Below are 10,421 nucleotides of genomic sequence, written 5' to 3' on the forward strand. Positions count from 1 at the left end.
GAGAATGATTTCTAATATTAATATAAAGCTTCTTTAGTTAAATCTCATATTCAGATAAAACATCGTCTCTGGTTTTTAATTTAAAGGCTTAAAGTTTATGAATCCAAAATGTCTCCTTATGGTGAAACTGCTCCAACTTTCTCTGTGTGATAAAACTACATGTTCTTCATTTTTATATATTTATGGGAGAAAACTGAATCTTTCATTTTCACAAAGTTGGTCAGAAATAGATTTTTTAACATCTTATAAAATAGATTATTTAAAGGTTCAAACCGTAACTTTTCACATTGAAGTCATCAGATCTGTTTTATATCTGTAGCTGTTCTTACATTCTGATTTCAAATCTATTTATTATTACATTTATTGTTCTAGTTTACAGAACATGTTGTGAAATGCCACAGAAAGATTATAAAACATGAGGAGTTACTGACCTTTTATAATTAAAGCTGTGTCTCCATGTTGTTGATCAGCTCCTACGTCTCCTCAGTCTTGATGATCACGATGTTTTGCCGAACGAGGCCTCGCTGAGTGTCTCAGTAAAGAACCTGTGACCTGTGCTGAGTCGGCTGCTCGGCTGCTTTCATCACTAACTGTAATCATTTACACCAGATCTGTGAATCTGTGAAAACCTGCTGCCGGTTAAAAGACCATTAGAGAGCGAGGCCACGTTTCACTGCCCACCACGTTCAGCACAACATTTATTTTGAAAGGGTTGAAGCTGCTGGAGGATGAGCCGTCGTTCACTCAGAGACGATGAAGACATGGAGGGGAAATTAAAACGCAGAGCGAAGAGTGAATCTGGTCATTTCACTCGTGTGTTTCCTCCGTCAGCTTCTCGCAGCTCTGACAGCTCGATTTCACTGGCGGCAGATTTAATCGCTGTCGTCTCTGTGACGTGATGACGGAGCCGTCAGAGGCTTCAGGCTCTGATTCCATCAGCAAGGTAACTGCTGTGCTACTGGAGTGCAGTGTGTGTGAGTGTGTGTGTGAGTGTGTGTGTGTGTGTGGAGTGTGTGTGTCTGTGTGTGTCTGTGTGTACTTTTCCCCTCGTCTGTATCTAAGTGGAATCATTAAAAGGATCCAGAATGATTCCCTCTCTGCTCCTGAAGACACTGACCCGATGGATGAACTATAATCTGTTTATAAAAGTGTTCGTCGACTCTGGGTCCAGAAAGTGAAGACACCTTGTCTGACCAGCAGGGGGCGACTGGCACTTTCTATAGAAGTCTATAGAAATTACACAGAAACTACTGGATAGATTTCCATTAATCTTCATGAAGGGATTTGTTAGTTTTCTATGATTTGTAGAAGTTTTATTTGCAGCAGTTTAGGTGAAATCCAATGAATGATTTAGTTATTTTATTGTTGGGTTTAGATTCACTTTCTTTGTTTGTGTGTTGCATTGTGGGAAAGTGGAGCAGGTGAAAAGACGTCCTGTCTTCATGGACGTCCTGTAGAGGACAGTGTGGTACAGGAGTGTTCACGGATCAATGGAGGTGATTAGTTTAAAGAACCTGTTTTCAGTCTGTTCACTTCAGAGGACGGCGACACGTCCTCAACACAACGTGCGTCCAACATGTCCTGAGAACCTGGAGAGATGAGCAGAGTGTTTTCATCTCTACTGCAGAATGTCTCGACATGAACGTCCTCATCTTGTGCTTCTGACGTCATGTGGACACGAGTCTGTGACCCTGGTGATCGTGGTGTGGAGCCACAGTATCGACGCCCCGCCCACTCACACCAGACCAGCTCTATTGGTCCGTTGCTCTGGAACCTTTCACTCCTGATATTCTGAAGGTCTGAACCACACAAGGCGTGAAAGACGTCTGATCTGATTAAAGTCTCATTAACTTACCGTCGTGTTTCCTTTGTCTTGAGTTACTTTTTCCTCTGTGTGAACGGACTCGATCCTCCGTCTGTTGACTTTCTGCTCTCTTCTGTTTACCCTGTAACGTCGTCTTCTCGCCTCCTGCTGGACCCTTTGTGCGTCCGGCCTCGACCCCCCTCAGCGTTCAACCCCCCGCCGCTGCTACTGAACCTGGGTATGAAGTTCCGTTTAACAAGCGGAGTCTGGGATTTGGAGCTGCAGTGTCTGGACTTAGTTCTCATTAAGCGTGTGGGAGATGATGATTTCTTTGCTCCTCTTCTCTGCTGAAGTGGAATTATACCCCCGCGCCGCTGCTGCTGCTTTTCTTTCATGGATCTCAGCTTCTCCTGCAGCAGGGCGGCAGATTATTAATCAGATTCATAAATAATAGAAGGTGGCAGCGTGGCCCCTGGGCGTGGGGGCCACTGCTCTTTCCACGGCGAGGAGAAATGATGGAGGAAGAGTCAGACGGAACAATATTAACACAAAGCCATCTGGATTCATGCAGAGTCCGTTTCCAGCTGAGGAGGAGGAGGCTGCTCAGCGACTTTCTGAGGCCGAAGATAAACTGTGACTACGCGTACGCATCATGGCCGCCTCGTGTATCCTGCGTCCATTTGGTGGGTCGGTCGTGAAATATATACATGAACTGTAGGGGCAGTGTAGAGTCAGTACGTGAAAGGATCACAGGACATGATGCTCGCCGTCGACGCGTGGCTCACGTATCTACGATCACCGACCGGCGCACTGGGACCTCCGCTGCCATTCACTGGTTAAATCTGCAGGTGAAGACGAAGGTGCTGGCGAGTTTCCATGTGGAGCTGCTGGTCACAGGGGGCGTGTCACACGTCCCTTTAGCTGCTGGAAACACCAATCAACATGCAGGACTCCAGAGCTTTACCAGACACGTTGGAGGAGCCACCCACCACATCACAAACTGAATAGACTGAAGCATCCTTCCTTCCTTTCCTCCAGCTCTTTCCTTCCCTCCCCCCTACCTGCGTACTGCCCCCTGCCACCCCCCCACCCCCCCACCCTTCCCTCCTGCAAGCGTCGGCGGCGACGCCGACGACACGACGTCTGACCTCGGCTCATCGGAGGCTCAGGTGCAGATTCTTTACGCATGTTTGCATTTCTGTGCTCGACGATGTCGCTTGGATGTGAAACCACAAACATGGAGGACGGCGAGCAGCGAGTGGCAAGGGGTGAGGGTGAGGGGTGAGGGGCGAGCGGCGAGGGGTGAGGGGCGAGCGCGAGGTGAGGGGCAGCGCAAGCAGGGGTGAGGGGTGAGCGGCATGGCGAGCGAGGCGAGCGGCGAAGCAGCGAGCTGCGAGGGGGGCGAGGGCGAGCGGCGAGGGGACCAGGTGGACAGATGACGGGGGTTAATGAGCGGATATAATTATTGAAAGATGCTCGGTTGGATAAAAGCACAAGAGCTGAACTAATGACTGAGGCTAAGACGCAGTGAAGGGGGTCAGGTGTGACACACACACACACACACACACTCACACACACACACACAGTGAGAGACAGACATGGGTCTTCTACACATAATCAATAGGTTTAGAGAACAAAGATTTATAGTTTGAACTGTGAAATAATAATAGTTATTATGAATGATTATTAACATGTGAGACGTTGTGGGTGTGGCTTCACCTTTTAGAACCGTCGGCTCTTTATTTAAAGTTCATGGTTCCATGAGCTCTCGAGCACGTTCACTTCCTGTCGTTCATTTCTGTGAAGAAGAATATTTTGTTTCTCAGTTTGAAAGTTTCTCTTCAGAGTCAGAATTTAATCATTTGAAAATTAATTCCAACTTTATTTAAAATGTGACTGACGTTCTGCTCCATCAGACCAATTAAAGCGCACAATGTATTTCCCTCGTCCTTCCCGGTAATGTGGTGTCGGCGCCTGATGAACCCAGAACCGGCGCCACCTCAGAGGTCGTGGCGACTTATCGGCCCGTGACCTCTGACCCCCGGCGGCTGAGCGCGGAGGAATAAATGAGCGAGTATTAAAGGAGCCCGGCGCCGCGGAAAGTGGCAGTTTATGGAAATGAGAGCTGATCTTTGCACCTGGGCTCGATAACCTCGGCGTTAATCCTCGCTCCCCGACCTCCCGCCGCCCTCCTGTTCAACACTTTCATTAGAGTTTAATCGCCGCCCAAAAGAGACGGGAGGAAGAAGAGGAGTGAAGAAGAAGAGACGCAGCCGAACTCGCTTCAACTCAAACTTTCCTCCTGTTTTCATCAAACAACCACAGAAGAGGAGGAGTCGAATGTCCTTCATCTCCTTCATCTCATCCCTTCTTACCTTCTCTACCTCCTCACATCCTTTACTAGTTTTATATCCATGTCTCCTTTCCTTTCATTTCCTACCTCCTTTTTTTTCCTTTCCTTCTTGATCCAGTTCCCTTCTCTGCCTCCTTCCTTCCTTCCTGAAAACATATATTCTATTTTACTCTTCCTCTTTTCTCCTCCATCACTCTTCTTTCTTTCTCCTTTTCTCCTCTTCTCACTCTTCCTCTAACTCTACCACTTTGCTTGTTTCCTCTTTTCCTTTGTTACAACAGGAACCTGTCGTTAACTTGACTTCCTCTTCCCTTCTTCCTCCACATCATTTATTTCTTATTTCCTTCTCCTTTCCTTTCCTTTCCTCCTCTTTCTTTCCTCCCTCCTTCTCTTTCAACCCCTAATTTCTTTCCAATGTTCTTTCTTTCTTTCTCATACTTTCCTTATTTCCTTCTCTACTTCTCATCTTCCTTCCTCCCCTCAGTCTCAGTCTCAGTTTCTCTTCCTCCTCTCTCTCTCTCTCTTGCTCATGTTCTTTCCAACTTCTTCATCTATGTTAAATTCAGAATTCTTAATTTCCTACTTGCTTGTTTTTTCTCATCCCTTCTTTCTTTAATGTAATATCTTCTTCCTCCTCCTTTCCTCATAATTTTCCCTTTTCTCATTATTTCTTTTTCCGTCCTTATTTCCTCATTTGTCTTCCTGCCACCTTGGCACCTTTTGTTATTCTCTAATTATTTTACCTACATCTTCCTCCACCTCCTTCTTTCCTTTCTTGACTCCTCCTCTCCTTCCTTTCCTCTCACAAACAAGCTGTGGTTTCCTTCTTTGTTCCTGAAGTCGACTTCTCTTTCCTCGACTCTCGGCCCCTGACGGTGAAACTGGAACCATTAAACCCATCACGGTGTCTTTGTTCGCTCTCGTGCAGGTTTCGCTGCTTTCGTCTCCGTCGTCCATTTTCCCGCCTTTGTTTAATTTCTTGTGTAAGCACATGAAGATTAATTGGGACTCTCTTTCAACTTTTCCTGGCACCTTTCCTCTCGCCTGCTCTCCCAGGAATGCCTCTCATCATCTTTTCATTAGTGCTACCTCTGCCCTTATACATTATTCAGCCCCAGTCTCAGTGCAGAGCTTGTCCTTTATTAGACTGTCGCCAGAGTGCATTCCACAAACTCATTAAAAAACTATTAAAGGCTGATGATTTCCTCTGATAAAAGCCAGCGCGCTTCACGTTTGGTTTTCTGACTGATCTTCTGACGGTGTCGCAGCTCGAGTCAAGAGGAACATCTGCACACCGGCTCGGGCTCACGCGTTTATTTAACCTGAGGAGCGCACGTTTGAATCCAGGATGAAAACAGATGTGACACCAACGTACAAACTCCACCTCCTATTTACTGGAACTGAAGAGCTTCATTACTGCAGCAGCATGGTTCCTCCTATATTCATATTCATTTATCTTCTTTAGTCATGTTCCTAACTTTACCTTTGCAAACAACTACTGCAAAACATCTCCCTCTCTCTCTGTCTGTGAACATGAAGAGAAGAGTCAGAACAGGATCTTTAAACACATCAGTAACAGAACGGGATCCACATCAGGGCAGAAGCTCTTTTTATCAGGATTTCCTACCTTTTGTCTTCTGAAGCTTCTTTTCCAGAGTCTCTGTCTGACGTCTTCACAGCGATAAACGATACCTGTTCACACTTTGGAGGAACTCGGAGGAGAGCTTCTTGTTTTGTGTCTGATTTCCACAGGGGCTGCTGGAGTGTTTTGGAGGAGAACCTTCCTCTGCCTCCTCTGACATGTTAATTGATGCTGTTTTGTGTGCCTCTGTTCGCTCCCTCTCTCTGGGGAGCTGCGTCCTCTCTGTGATTTGCCGTGGGAGTTTAACAGCGGCTGTGATCAGACGAGCGCAGATAAGACGAGAGCGCACACACAACCGTCAGACTCAGGGTGTCGGCTGATTTGTCGAGGCCTCTCTCTCTCTCTCTCTCTCTCTCTGTTTCTATCCTCCAGTTACAGCCTGGAGGTGTCAGAGAGGATCTGCAGTTTAAAGATCGACCAGGTGGAGACACCTTCTTCCTTCTTCTTCTTCTTCTTCTTCTTCTTCTTCTCTTCTTCTTCTTCTTCTTCTTCTTCCTAAAGACAAACCAAAACATCTTTATCCACAAAAACAAACTGATTTGTCTCTTTTTATTTCATCGGAGCTTGTTTCATGAAAATTAGTTGAAAGAAAATAATTTATGTTTTAACATCAATCAACTGCAAAGTTTAGGTTTTAAACTGACGACTGAAAAACAAAGTGTTTTATTGAGAGAAAGAAATGATAATCAATGATTAATCAATACTGAAAATAAATTGTTGCAGCAGTATTGTTTTTGATATTTCATTTTTCATTTCCTCGTGTATTTTACCAAATACACGAGGAAATGAAAAATGAAATAGATGATGAGAAACTTAAATGGCCGCTGACCTCTTTAAAATTTACCTTTAAATTAAATTGAAGTTTAAAACATTAAAACTGTTTTTAAATTAGACCAAAGGTCACTTTAAATATGAGCTTGACCTGGATTTAAATGTCTTAAACATTATGAAAACATTATTCAGTTTTTCCTCTTGATTAAGTTCCAGATTTTACATTTTTAACTATATTTTATTGCAAAATTTAAAGTTAAAAGCTGTTTTTCTGGAGTAAATGTGAAGAAATTAAAGTTAATTCTCTGAACTAATGATTCGGACGCTTGGTGCGAATGAGACTCGGATACGTGTGAGTTTATTTTAAAGCCTCAGGTTGGTAGAGATGTGCGGAGGTGCTTCCTGCTGCTCATGATTTCCTCGGTCAGACTCATATTTTGTGGAAAGGAAACAGAAGGAAATTCGTCTTGACATGAAATTTGGAATCTCCGGCTGCAGAAAGTGCAGCGAGTAATGAGCGTCTGCCGGAGGATTACCTCGTTTGGGGGCTTTCAGGAGATAAGTGGGAATGTGAGCGCTCACTCGGCCTCAGCGCCTGAACCACGACCTTTCACAGATTGGGGGTCCCCCTCGTCCTCGGGGATGATGCGTCCGTCAGGGGAGCTGACATTTCTGCCGGTCCACGAAAACAAACCTCAGTCTCATTCATATGGAGAAATGTTTCTAACCTTTTGGCTCGGCGCTGATCAAGACGACGGCAGATTATCTTCTGTAATCAGCTCGGCAGGTCGGCTCTTCAATGGAGGCAGAACCGTGGATCCATCTAATCTGTCAGAATTAAATGAGATCCATCACAGATCTGGATAATGGCCCCTGCAGATTGTGTGCAAAAATCTTTATTAATAATTCAGCTCGGAATTTTATTATTCATGGGCGGGAGAGTGAGAGGAGAGCAGGGCGAGCGAGACGCTTCGTTAAAGGAGCAGAACCAAAGTTTTCTCGTGAAACACGATTTCTGAATTTATCCAGAGGAGAAACAGCAGAAAACAGAAATGGCTGAGTGAGACGGGGACGGACGTGAAACTGGAAGAGTCCAAACATCTCAGGATGAAGAAGAGGACAAACAAACACTGACACGAGCACAAAGAGGAAGTGACGCCACCAACAGGCGACAGAATGAAACGTACCTCGCTTTTAAATATAAAGTAAGAACAGCTACAGATTTAAAACAGGCCTGAAGATTTTAAAGTGAAAAGTTATATGTTCTAACTCTAAATAATCTATTTTATATGATGTTAAAAAAAAAATCTATGTGAAAATGAAAGATGCATTTTTCTCCCATAAATATATAAAAATTAAGAAAATGTATTTCTATCAAACAGAAATTTTGAGTTTTTTATACAGAGACATTTTTGATTCATGAACTAAAGTGAAATAAGTGATTCTCAGCTTTACATTAATATTAGAAATTACTTGTAGGTTATTGAACAATTTCAAATTTACTGTATATGTAAATATTTTGACCTTTAAGGAGTCTATTTGGCTTTTGTTGTATTTCCTGAGTCTTTGCCTCCTCCATCTCCTCATCTCCTTCCTGAGTCTTTGCCTCCTTCGTCTCCTCATCTCCTTCCTGAGTCTTTGCCTCCTCCGTCTCCTCATCTCCTTCCTGAGTCTTTGCCTCCTCCGTCTCCTCATCTCTTTCCTGAGTCTTTGCCTCCTCCGTCTCCTCATCTCTTTCCTGAGTCTTTGCCTCCTCCGTCTTCTCATCTCCTTCCTGAGTCTTTGCCTCCTCCGTCTCCTCATCTCCTTCCTGAGTCTTTGCCTCCTCTTCTCTCATCTCTTTCCTGAGTCTTTGCCTCCCTCATCTTTTCCTGAGTCTTTGCCTCCTTCGTCTCCTCATCTCTTTCCTGAGTCTTTGCCTCCTCCGTCTCCTCATCTCCTTCCTGAGTCTTTGCCTCCTCATCTCCTTCCTGAGTCTTTGCCTCCTCTGTCTCCTCATCTCCTTCCTGAGTCTTTGCCTCCTCTGTCTCCTCATCTCCTTCCATGAGTCTTTGCCTCCTCCGTCTCCTCATCTCCTTCCTGAGTCTTTGCCTCCTTCCTCCTCATCTCTTTCCTGAGTCTTTGCCTCCTCCGTCTCCTCATCTCCTTCCTGAGTCTTCCTCCTCATCTCCTTCCTGAGTCTTTGCCTCCTCTGTCTCCTCATCTCCTTCCTGAGTCTTTGCCTCCTCCGTCTCCTCATCTCCTTCCTGAGTCGGTCCCTTTCTTTGGTGGGTGCGTTTGTTTTGCTCACCGAGGGCTGGAAGCTGAAGACTCCCATCAGGAGGGGACAGTGTTGTCCCCTGTGGACAGTGTTGTCCCCTGTGGACAGTGTCTTTACGATAACAGACGATGTGATGAGCGGAGACGTTTGAGCTGAAGTGATGTTTGTGTTGTTCGCTCCTCGTCCTCTTGTCTCTGGTCCGGCGCTGGAGGGAAGAATCCAGTCTCCACACCTGGTTCCTCTGGTGAGACTCAGGGATGAAGATGAGGATGATGATGATGAGGAGGATGATGATGATGATGATGAAGACAGAGGCTCTTCGAAGGTTTTCATCTCATTGTCTTTGGGTGAAGTTTGAAGTCGACTCTTCTTTGTGAAGAACACGTGAAGTTCTCTGTGATTAAAACTTCCTGACTGCAGGTGAGTGGATCTTTACCGAGTGGAACTAACAAAGGCAGAGCTCTCTGGTAATCCAGCCCCTCGGATTAAAACACCCGAGTCTCTGTGTTAACTCGGGTTTAATGCTTTCTGTTTAATCTGGGTGGCGGCAGCCTCTCACCTTCAGATGTCTCCTGTGAAGTTTCTCTTTAAAATATTCAGAGAGCGACGCACACGTCTGTGTTTAAAGTTTAAAACCGGAGACGCTCAGCGAGATGTCAGCAAAACTCGAGTGAAAGGATCCGCGGCTCTGAGGCTCTTCTGAGTTTAATGATTTAACGTTAGCAGAGAAATACTGTGACGGAAATATCACTTATTGACAGAGACGTGTGTGTGTGTGTGTGTGTGTGTGTGTGTGTGTGTGTGTGTGTGTGTGTGTGGACCACTGTTTCCTTGTGTCCTGTGATCACATGATTTCCTCCCTTCAGACTCGTCTCTGTCGACTTTTCGTTTCCTTGGTTCCTTTTGTCAAAGTTTCCTCGACGGTGCGTTCAAGGACACGTTCAGAGCTGAGTAAAGAATCAACCCTGTAACAGAATGTGATCACATGCTGAGATGTTTACATTTCATCATTTTATCATTTTAACACTTAGCTTTTATCCAAAGTGATTTACAATAATGTTCCATGTTAATAATTAATCACTTTATGTTTTTAAGTAAACGTTTACAATCACAATATTTAACTAAATATAGGTTGAGTTCATCATAGTTTAGTATAAAGAGAATAAAATGAGCCACAGATTAATAATCCATCACATTGTGTTTCCTTTGGAAATCTATGAATCGCTCCATTGTTTGGTTTCCACGGTAACAACCTGAACCGGAAGAACATGGAAGAAGATTGTAGAACGTGGAAGTAGATTGTAGAACGTGGAAGTAGATTGTAGAACGTGGAAGTAGATTGAAGAACATGGAAGTAGATTGAAGAACATGGAAGTAGATTGAAGAACATGGAAGTAGATTGTAGAACATGGAAGTAGATTGTAGAACATGGAAGTAGATTGAAGAACATGGAAGTAGATTGAAGAACATGGAAGTAGATTGTAGAACATGGAAGTAGATTGAAGAACATGGAAGTAGATTGAAGAACATGGAAGTAGATTGTAGAACGTGGAAGTAGATTGAAGAACGTGGAAGTAGATTGAAGAACATG

Source organism: Hippoglossus stenolepis, chromosome 7 (assembly GCF_022539355.2).
Source record: "Hippoglossus stenolepis isolate QCI-W04-F060 chromosome 7, HSTE1.2, whole genome shotgun sequence".
In the NCBI taxonomy this organism is placed as follows: Eukaryota; Metazoa; Chordata; class Actinopteri; order Pleuronectiformes; family Pleuronectidae; genus Hippoglossus; species Hippoglossus stenolepis.